The sequence below is a fragment of the Suncus etruscus genome, chromosome 13, assembly GCF_024139225.1.
Source record: "Suncus etruscus isolate mSunEtr1 chromosome 13, mSunEtr1.pri.cur, whole genome shotgun sequence".
NCBI classification, from domain to species: Eukaryota; Metazoa; Chordata; class Mammalia; order Eulipotyphla; family Soricidae; genus Suncus; species Suncus etruscus.
The window spans coordinates 85,538,739-85,550,324 of record NC_064860.1 but is presented as its reverse complement, the minus strand read 5'-3'; the positions used below and the strand labels follow the sequence as shown (position 1 = coordinate 85,550,324).

At 34.7% G+C, this 11,586-nt stretch overlaps 1 non-coding gene across 1 annotated transcript; it reads left to right on the top strand.

Annotated features, from left to right (window-relative positions):
- Positions 1 to 8,854: 8,854 nt before the first annotated feature.
- LOC126026614 (U1 spliceosomal RNA) lies at positions 8,855 to 9,020 on the top strand. Its single transcript, XR_007501837.1, has one exon. It is a non-coding gene; the product is annotated as a U1 spliceosomal RNA (small nuclear RNA).
- The last annotated feature ends 2,566 nt before the right edge of the window (positions 9,021 to 11,586 follow it).

The following is an 11,586-nucleotide window of genomic DNA, read 5'->3' as shown; positions in this document are numbered from 1 at the left end:
GTGTGCCACTTATATTTCTCAGACAGAATATAGGTTTAAATTTCAGTTAACCCAATGGAGTAGTCAATATATGCTTTGTTCTGGATTCCCTCAAGTAGCATAGCATGATAAAAAATATGAATTGCAGTACTGTTATTTGTAGCCATCTGGAATAAACAACTATACAGATCAATTTAACTGATCGGATCTGTAATTGGAAATCTAAACCTTCACTAATCAAACCTGCAAAATTTAGGAGCATTGAGGAAACTAAGGAACTCAGCTGTATTAGCAGAAAGGAATAGAAACCTAGGCAAATCTGCAAGCCCATCAAAATGCTTGTGCCCAGTAAATGAGGATCTAAAATCAACACATATTGCACTGGTAACAGAAATGAACAATTAGTTGCCACGAAGTCAAGCAATCAATAAATTAGAAATTATGGGGCTGGCGAGGTGGCGCTAGAGGTAAGGTGTCTGCCTTGCAAGCGCTAGCCAAGGAAAGGACCACGGTTCGATCCCCCAGCGTCCCATATGGTCCTCCCAAGCCAGGGGCAATTTCTGAGCGTGTAGCCAGGAGTAACCCCTGAGCATCTAACGGGTGTGGCCCCCCAAAAAAAAAAGAAATTAAAACTATGAAAAGAAGGACTTTTTCAGAGGATAAGAGAATCCATACAAGTGAAATTGAACGGAATAAAGAACACACTAGCAAGACATAGTAGAAGAACTTACAAAATGAGCACTATTATTTATTAATATTTATTAGCATACTAATAAAGATTCATTAATACTATTTATTAATCAAGAAAACAATAGCCAAAGAAGTACTAACTCTAGTCAACATATACACACTAAATTTTGATCAGCAAATTTTATAAGGTTTCTACTCACAAACCAGAGAAACACATGAGTTGAAGCACAATATTTATGGGAGATTTCAACATGGCACTGTCACCACTGAATAAATCCACTAATCATGTTGATATGTTGTATTATATTGATTTTCTTGTATATATACATATACATATATATGTAATACAATCCTTGCCTCTCTGGAATGAATCCTATTAGCTGTGATGCATAACCTTTTTGATGAGTTTCTGTATTCTATTTGCTAATATTTTGTGAGGATCTTTGCATCTATGTTCGTCAAGGGTATTGACCTGTAAGTTTCTTTATGTGTAGTGTTTCTTTCTGCTTTTGGTATCATGGAGATGTTAGTTTCATAGAAACTATTTGGGAGTATTTTTAAAATGGCAATAATTTCAAAAGCATTGTACAGATTTAATGCAATCCTTATCAGGATACCCAGGACATACTTTAAAAATAGATAAAAAGTTCTTAAATTTATAGGGATAATAAACATTCATGAAGAGCTAAAATAATCCTTGAGGGGGAAAAAAGATGTGAGGCATAATTTTCCTAACTTCAAAATGTACTATAAAGCAGTAGTCATTAAAACTGCATGATACTGGAGTGAAGTCAGACCTTCAGATTGATGAAATACACTAAAAAATGATGTTATTAACCCCATGTGAATGACCAATTTATCTTTGATAAAGCGGGAAAGAAATATAAAGTGGAGCAAGGAAAGGAAAGCATCTTTTACGAGTGGTGTTAGAAAACTGGACAACCACGTGCAAAAAAGTGAACTCAGAGCTTTCTACCTATCTCAGATAGATAGATGTGAGAGAGCAAAAGCAAGAGAGGAGAGAGAGAGAGATTGAGAAAGTTTGTGTTAGAGAGAAGAAGAGAGAGAGAAAGAAGAGAGTGAGTTAAATGTCTTCCCCAGGGGCAGGCAGGCAGGAGGGAAGGTGAGAGAGAATATTGGGACTTTGGAGGCAGAAAATGTGCATTGTGAAAGCTCATGTATTTTATATGAAACTCAATTATTAACAAATTTGTAACCATGGGTTTAAATAAACTAATAAAAACAAAAGCTCAACTAGAAATAACTTGGTAAATCATGCTGCTTTAATAAAATAAAAATTAAAAAGTAGAACCCAGGAAATACTATAGATTTAAAAATATATCACATCACAAAATCATTTATTACAAAAATATATGCTAATTTGTATTCACTGAAATATTATATATGTTAAACAATATATGAAAATATTTTAAATGCTCCTTGAATAATGACTCGATCAAATATGCTATTAAAACATAACATAATTCTGCTGCTATAAGAGAAGATAAAACTCGTGTTGAAACTCATTGGGAACTAGAGGTCATCATGTTAATCAAAATAAATCAGAGTGAAAAGAACAAGTGTCAGATGATCTTATGCACATGTGGTTTATAAAAAAATCAAGAAAAAGGAACAAAAGATAGTGACAACAAGCCCTGGGACTATGATACTATAATTGACTTTATCAACAGCTAAAGGAGCATGAGGGAGTCCAAAAAGGAGTGAACTACTGAAATAAGAACTGCGCTGGAGGGTTGCAAATGTTTTTCCTTTCCTTTCCTTTCCTTTCCTTTCCTTTCCTTTCCTTTCCTTTCCTTTCCTTTCCTTTCCTTTCCTTTCCTTTCCTTTCCTTTCCTTTCCTTTCCTTTCCTTTCCTTTCCTTTCCTTTCCTTTCCTTTCCTTTCCTTTCCTTTCCTTTCCTTTCCTTTCCTTTCCTTTCCTTTCCTTTCCTTTCCTTTCCTTTCCTTTCCTTTCCTTTCCTTTCCTTTCCTTTCCTTTCCTTTCCTTTCCTTTCATTTCCTTTCCTTTCCTTTCCTTTCCTTTCCTTTCCTTCCTTTCCTTTCCTTTCCTTTCCTTTCCTTTCCTTTCCTTTCCTTTCCTTTCCTTTCCTTTCCTTTCCTTTCCTTTCCTTTCCTTTCCTTTCCTTTCCTTTCCTTTCCTTTCCTTTCCTTTCCTTTCCTTTCCTTTCCTTTCCTTTCCTTTCCTTTCCTTTCCTTTCCTTTCCTTTCCTTTCCTTTCCTTTCCTTTCCTTCCCTTTTCTTTCCTTTTCTTTTTTCTCACTTCAGTGATGAGAAGGCCACAGTAACTATAAATTCATACACCAAAAACTATAAATATATGTACCTATACTTGAATTTAAAATATTTAAAACAACTGCTAAAAGATCTGAATGAGATTTTAAAAACAACACAACACTATTTCGAGATTTGAACAGTCATATTATCTATGGGAAGATTAACTAGGTTAGAACTCATTAAGGAAACAGCAGCTTTGAAGGAATAAAATGTAAAAGTCAGACCTTAGCAGGCATATATAATAGGTCTGTTCATTCCCCATCAAAATTGAATTATTTTTCACTATTGTTCTCCACATTCTTCTCCAGTGTACATAGGATATTTTCCAAGATAAACCATACTCTGTGACAGAAACCATATCTCCATAAAATCATGAAGATAGAAATTGTATTTAATATTTTTTTGTTTTACTTTTGGATCACACCCCAGCACTCAGGTGTTACTCCTGGCTCTTCGCTCAGAAATCACTCCTGGTAGGCTAGGGGGAACATATGGGATCCTGGGATTCGAATCACTGTCCGTCTGCATGCAAGGCAAATGCTCTTCCTCCATTATATCTCTCCGACCCCATCCAATAATATTTTAAAGTGAATAAAATACAGGAAGTGAGAAAGTGCTCAAATCAATCAAAAATAAAGTATCTGCCGATAATGGGAACATTTATAAATATTATAGCAAAGGAACTCCCATTGGTCAACATTGAATTCAACTGGAGAAAAAAATAAACAATACTTGATTATATATAAAATAATACTGTTTAACTTATTTTTAAATGTATAGACCAAACTTGTATGTAAAAAAACTCCAAATACTTATAATAGTACTTCATTTTTGAGGCAGAGAGTATTTTTTCATTCTTTAAGTGTTGACTATGTATACAATTATGTCTTTTATTGAAGGACATAATATGTACAGAAAGTTTTGGGAAGGAGTGATTTGACAGTGGATAAAACTAGCAAATGATATTTCAAGATATAATCAAAGTTAGTAACCGAAGTGATAAGTCACATTGTAGTTTGTATCCTTGATTTATGTGACAAGAAATGCAATTTACCTCTATGATCTCCTTACCCAAACCACATTATCTTTGTCTAATCATGAAAAATATCTGTCAGGTCCCAATTGAAGGGCATCCTCCAAGTGCTTTGCTGATAATCTTCAAGACAGTCAAGATCATAGAAACAAAACAAAACAAAACAAACCCCAGAAAGTCTGAGAAACTGTCACAGCCTAGAGAAAGCCTGAGGATACATGGCTATTAATATAAAGAAGTATCTAGTAAAAGAAAAATGACACTAAGAAAATATAGAGACAATTGGAATATATTCTGGACTTCCCTTTAAAAATATAATGCTGTGCTTTATTTGGGGTGTGTGTGTGTGTGTGTGTGTGTTTGTGTTTAAATACAACCTGGCAACTGTTATGACATTTACCGTAGTGAGATATTCCTCCCTCATTAAAAGCAGTTACTCGGTTTGATTTTTCAGGGTCCAATTTCATCTTTGCCAAAAACAATAAGCAGTGTAGCTCTGGCTATTTCTTTACCACTTTCATTTCATAGTTTTTTAAACATTAATTTTAAGTACTTAATTTTTATTTCCTCTCCCTTTGTTGCTGGATTTCTACAAGAACACGGGGTTGCACATAGTTTTATTGTGGTCCTTGCACACCTGGTTGTGGTGCTAGCCAAGAGTCACATCTGGTTGCATTTTGACTGCCCTCTGGGGGCTCACACATACATTGTCTGCAGTACTTGCATGTTTATTTTTGCTTACACATAGTCTGGCAGTGGTGCTTTCCTGTGGTGCTCACAACCTTATTTGTGGTAGCTCCATGCACTCGACCTTGTGTTGAAGACCAAACTCTCACATGATGGCTCTCAGTATTTGTCAGGGAGTAGAAACATTGGGACCATACACTAAATGCATATGAGTAGAACCTGTAGTCAAACTCATTACTTCAAGTTTGCAAGTCAAGTGGTGTTAGTCACTGCACTAATTCGCAGGTTTTCTATTTCTGAGTTATATGAAAATGAAATGCAAAATGAAAGCTTATGATTTTCTTAGACAATATCTGGCCTATGATGCATAATTGGCATTTTATTGAAATAGAAAACCATGTAAAATATGAATTCACACACAAGTGTGTGTAAGTATACTTTATTTTAATATAAATGATTATGTCTAACATTTGTAAGGTGGTTCACAGCCTGGAAAGTGCTGGCAGGGATATGAATTCATGTCAACTATCATTGGAAGCTACCTTGATGACCATTTAGCAGATGGCAAAGGTAGTTCAAACAATTATTGGCAATCATAGATAAATACTGGAACAAGGTTACAGCAAATTTATATTTCAAAGTTTGCCTTTTTTAACAGTAAAAGGCTTATTTTTAGGTGATTCATACTTGCAAAAATTCCAGAAAATTTAATTTTTTGAATAAACTCCAAATTTTGTTCTTGAAGTTTTTATATTATTTCTCAGAACACACAAAAGGAAACACTAAAACTTTTCCTATTTAGTTGATCAAAAAGTGAAGATTTATACTTTTTATCTTTCATATTAGGAAATTATCTGTATTATTTCTTAATATGTAAATATTTATACATATTTATACACACATTTATATACTTATATGTAATTTGTGCATCAAACTTGGTGCTGCTCTGAAATTTTGCCTGGATCTGGCTCATATTAGGAATATTTTTAAATCTAGTAAAATATTTCACCTTAAACTAAGTTAACTTTAAGTATTTGTTACAAAAGAAATAAGATTTGTACAATATTCCTTACAATGCGTTATGAGCAATCGAGTAAATATACATGAAGATTATTGCTTAAGAATTTAGGTATGTTTTGTTTGTTTTCTTTTTAGCAAACATTTTGGTAATATTTCCATATATAATACATCATATTTCCTACTACATTTTGACACTTCCTACTGAACTTTAACAATATTGTTTTTGTTTGTCTTTGTGCTTAAAGGTTACACCTGGCTCTTCACTCAGAAATTACTTCTTGCATGCTTAGGGAAGCTATGAGATATTGGGGATAGAACCAGAGTTAGCAGTGGACAATGCAAGTGCCCTACTTTCTGTACAATCTGTACTCCATATCCAACAATATTTTAATGACTATATATTAGACTAAAACGGAATAATATTTGAATTATACAAACATAATAAATCTAATTTTATAGCAAAAATTGGCTTTATTAAAATAAAATGGTATGATTTAGAGTTTCTAAAGTTATACACATGTATTTACGGGGCCAGTTCACTGTCCTTCAGACTGTTGGAGGGCCAGATTATAGTAAAAACAAAAATTATGAACAAGTTTCTATGCACACTGCATATATCTTATTTAGAAGTGAAGAAACAAAATGGGAATAAGTACAATATGTGGCCCGCGGGCTGTAGTTTGAAGACCCCTGCTATATATGTTATATTTGAGTGATATTACCAGACCATGTATTAGGGTACTGTGCAGACATAATCTTTCAGACATGTGGAATTCCATAATTTATAAGCGGTTAGAGAAAGATAACAGTCAATCCTGCAAATGTCACAGCTTTTTAATTATTTATTAATGTATAAATAATTACCTCAGAACAATCTGACTTAAAACAACAAACATTTCTAGTTTCTGTGGAAGAAGACTTTGGGCATATCTGGTTCCAGGCATATCAGAAAGTTGCAATAAAGATGTCAGTTGAGGTTTTGGTCTCATCTGATGGCTAAACTCCTGGGCAATATGCTTCTAAATTCATGGTTGTTAGAAAAATTCAGTTTCATAGTAGATATAACATCAAATCATCAGCTACTCACAGGTTGATGGCCAGAGGCTTCCTTCAGTTTTTGTCACTGGTCTTTCCATAGAAAATCCTCACAACATAGCAATTCACTTCCCTTGAGGGACAAGGGCAAGTTATTGCCCAAAGAAACAGCACTTTATATCTTATCCCAGAAAGAAACATTGAAAAGCTTCTGCCATTTTATTTTTGTGGAAGTGAGTTGCACAGATAAACATAGAAAGGAAGAGGGCATTTTAAAGTCATTTTAAGTTGTATAATGCAAGCAAAATTGTTTTTATTTTTAATTTTTAATTTTTTTGTGACTTTTGAGCCACACCTAGTCACGATTGGGGATTACTCCTGGCTATGAGCTCAGAAATTGCTCCTGGCTTGGGGGATCATATGGGACTCTAGGGGATCAAACGGCAGTCCATCCTAGGTCAGCCATGTGCAAGGAAAATGCTCTACTGCTTGCGCCACTGCTCAGGCCCCTATTTTTAATTTTTAATGATAAAATAGTAAGAAACTGATGAAAATTTATTTCATTTTGACCCAGGGATAAATGAGGAAGAGCTCTATGAACTGAACTGATCTCAATGTCTAACTTCTAGATGGTTTAGGGGAATTTCAGTGGTTAGATAAGTGCTGAACAAAAATTAATCAGAAAATAAAGAAACTTATATGTGTGAGATGTGAGAGTTTGGAGAAAAAAGCAATAATATTTCAAGAACAGTTTTAGGTTGGGTGCCTAAAATTGTATGTGAAATATACTTTGTTATTAATATTTGTTGCTGCAGTTTATTCATTTACCTCTTCTTAATGTCACCAACATCTTTTGTATAATTTTGGAACTAATTAAACAGGAAAGAAAATAAAGGAGAAAGGAGCTTTAGAGGTAAATGTTAGATTTAGTAAAAATAAATTTAGGGCACTGAAACCATAATAAATTACATTTACTAGGTATTTCCCTTTACTTAACTATTTGTGTTAACCTAAATATATTGCAGTGCACATTTTCTTCAAAGAATATTAAAAGTTGGAGCCGAATAGATAGCACAGAGGTAGGGCATTTGCCTTGCATGTGGCCAACCTGGGAAGGACACAGTTTTGATTCCTGGCATCCCAAATGGTCCCCAGAGCCTGCCAGAGACGGTTTCTGAGCACAGAGCCAGGCGTAGCCCATATGCCCTGCAGGGTTTGGCTCAGAAACAAAAACAAAACAAAATAAAAAGAATATTAAAAGTTTTTTTTTTATTTCTCTATAGAGTATGTAGTATCTTCAAATTGATTCTGTAATGTGCACTTATTTTCTCCTACTATTTTAATAGCTATATTTTAAGTACATGCTCCTTTCCAGGCATTGTCTCATGCCAGCTTTATTGAGACAAAAAAGAAATGAACTGTGTCTTTGAAAAATACAGAAGGCAATATCCTCTTTACATTGTAGTGGGAAATATCTAACATGCTAGAATTAATGTATAATATTCCTAAACAAAATGTATGTAGGATGCTACAAATTGATATTAATAGTTACCTAATTTTCCTCTCCATGATTAGACTCCTTGCTCCCAAACTTGAAACAGTCATGAGTACAAAATACTTCTTTTTTTTTTACATTATCGACTAGCATATTTTTTTGTACATATTTCCATTCAGTTTGCTAATAAAAGCAAATAAAGACAATACAAGAACAGAGTGCAGGAACTCTTTCATTATTGCTTGAGTACAATATTGAAGTCCACTCACTTAAAGGATTATGTATGCTTTTCATTTTATGGGACATGATAGCTATTAAAAAGGAAAGCATCTTATTGGCAGTTTGGAGCTGAATAGGCTACCGGGTGTGTATCCTGAGAAACAGGCAGATGGCCTTGGCACTTCAGAAAAGAAATTCTGGGACCTGAGCGAGCACAGCGGTAGGGCATTTGCCTTGCATTCGGCTGACTTATGAGGGCCCCGGTTTGATTCCCAGCACCCATATGGTTCCCCAGCCTGCCTGGAGCGATTTCTGAGTGCAGAGCCAGGAGTGTCCCCTGAGCACTGCTGGGTGTGGCCCAACAACCAAATCAATCAATCAATCAAGTTTAAAAAATAAGAGATACTTACCTGGCAGGGGAAATACCATTATCACGAAGGTGGTTTCCCCAGGGCGAGGCTCACCCATTGCACTCCGGGTGTGCGCTGACCCCTGCGATTTCCCCAAATGTGGGAAACTCGACTGCATAATTTGTGGTAGTGGGGGACTGCGTTCGCACTGTCCCTTGAAAAAAGAAAAAAAAAAAAAAAGAAAGTTCTCTGAATTGAAACCTATCCTATATGAGGCTAGCAAAATAGACAGCATCTTTCTGAGGATCAGTTTAATGGGGCTCACTGGTAGCCCCAACTTAAAGATTGTTTATTTTATTTTATTTTATTTTATTTTTTTGGAGCTGATGGTACTTTTGCTACCTTTTAATTTACTTATGGTTTGAGAACTTAAGCATCACAGATCTTGTTCTAAGTGTTTAAGTTAGAACCTATCAATTTCACGGGAGGTCACAATTACCCCCAAAAAGGATACATCTAACTATCTGCATCTATTAAATGATATGGCTTTTTTATTTTTTATTTTTTGGTCTTTAATTCACACCCGGCAGTACTCAGACTTCGCTCCTGGCAGGTTGGTGTACCATATGGGATGATGAGGATCAAACCTGAGTCCATCCAGGTCAGCCTAGAGCAGTGGTCAGCAACCTGCGGCTTGTGAGACACATGTGGCTCTTTACACTTTTAATCTGGCTCTTCTGTGTGCATGGCGGAGGCCGTTCCAGGAGTCAGGAATCTGCTCCTAGCCTCTGTCAGCTGGCTCCACACCTCTGATCAGAACCAAGGCCAATGTTCACATTAGTGTTTGTGACTTTATCAGTCATTGTCAGGATGTAATTTTCTCTACATTGTAGGCAAATTTTTTGGAATTTTGACATTATTGATAAGTAATATTGTTCTAAAGTTTTTGTTTTATTAGTTGTGTTATTTGTATCCTCCCAACCTATGTGGATACTTGCATGCAGAATATTCTCAATAAAAACTCATTGAAACTAAAAACAGTGTACCATCCTATGTATTTTCGGTTTTAAAAATATGGCTCTCGGTGCAGAGAGATAGCATGGAGGTAAGGCGTTTGCCTCTCATGAGAAAGTCAGTGATTCGAATCCCGGCATCTCATATGGTCCCTTGAGCCTGCCAGGAATGATTTCTGAGCATAGAGCCAGGAGTTACCCCTGAGCGCTGCCGGGTGTGAACCAAAAACCAAAAACCAAAAAAAAAAAATAAAAAGGGAGGGGGGCAGAGAGATAGCACCGTGGTAAGGCATTTGCCTGGCATGCAAAAGGAAGGTGGTTCGAATCCTCCCAGCATCCTGTATGATGGTCCCCCGAGCCTGCTGGGGCGGTTTCTGAGTGTAGAGCCAGGATTAACCCCTGAGCATTGCCGGGTATGACCCCCAAACAAAAAATAAATAAATAAATAAATAAATAAATAAATAAATAAATAAATAAATAAAGTGGCTCTCAAAATAAATTTCAATTGTGGGTTTGGCAAGATTTGTCCCAGTTGAAAAAATAGGTTGCCGACCACTGGCCCAGAGCAAGGCAAATGACCTATTGCTGTGCTATCACTCTAGTTCTATGGAATGGCATTTTTATTTTAGGATGAGTCTTGAAAAGTTTATCTTCTGAATATTGCACTACCCTTTCCCTTAAACTCCTTAATCGCCTTATTAGAAAAGAGTTACAAATGATTCCAAAACTTATGCTTATCATATTTTCTATGTGCATTTTAATGACTTTATTCTTCCTCTATTCATAATGAATTGTTTACTTTAGAAAACATAGATAATCCAAAGGAAAACATCACAATCATTTGTAGTTCTTTCATCTTACAGCAAAAACTGCTACTGCTTTAGTGTATATCAGACATATCTGAATAAAATCAGCTGGTAACCATTAGTCTACTTAATGATGGCAAGTCCTAATGATATTCAGTATTGTTATATTTTTATGTTTAAGGTAACAAATACATATACAGTTTAATTAAATTAATATTTTATTGAATAAATAGCATAGAAAATTGAGCTGAAATTCCAGGTTACCTCTAGATGGAAAAAATTTATCCTGGATTCTCTCATACAATATAGTTTAAGACTATTGATCAACCATAATAATTAGAAGCATCCTATTTTTCACTATTGTTTCCCCTAGTTTGAAAGACAAGTCAATCAAATCTTTTGTTCAGATACCACTGGTAGCCAATAGAATATTATAAAACTGTTAGTCAATAATAGATTCGAGAAAAAAGTAAGTGAAGTTGACACATTAATATTCTCATAATTTTATTGATGTTGAGACAATTAATTAAAACATTTCACCTCAATAATAGGCTAAGAAAAATAGAATTAACTATTATTTAAAGCAATTCTACTATTATTCTATTATATATAGAAACATGGTTTGGTGATTTAATTGATTTTCAAGTGCACTCAGTTCTTTTACAAAGGTTTACATACTAGAGAAAAAATTCACTCAGGCAATTCTTAAAATCTGATATGTTAAAATTTGTAATTTAAGGTACAAATAGTAAATGAAAATAATTAATGTGAATGGAATTAAAATGTGACAAATGCATAAGATGTTCTTTAAAAAGTGTTCTCTAAAAGTGTCTAGGTCAGGGAAAGAATCCAGAATGTGATAAGAAGAAAATGCAAGGAAAATATAAATACTATATATAAAAAGGATGGACTGCTGCCAAAATAGCACTTAAGAGAAAATTTATCACTCATAATCCCTCTGTTTA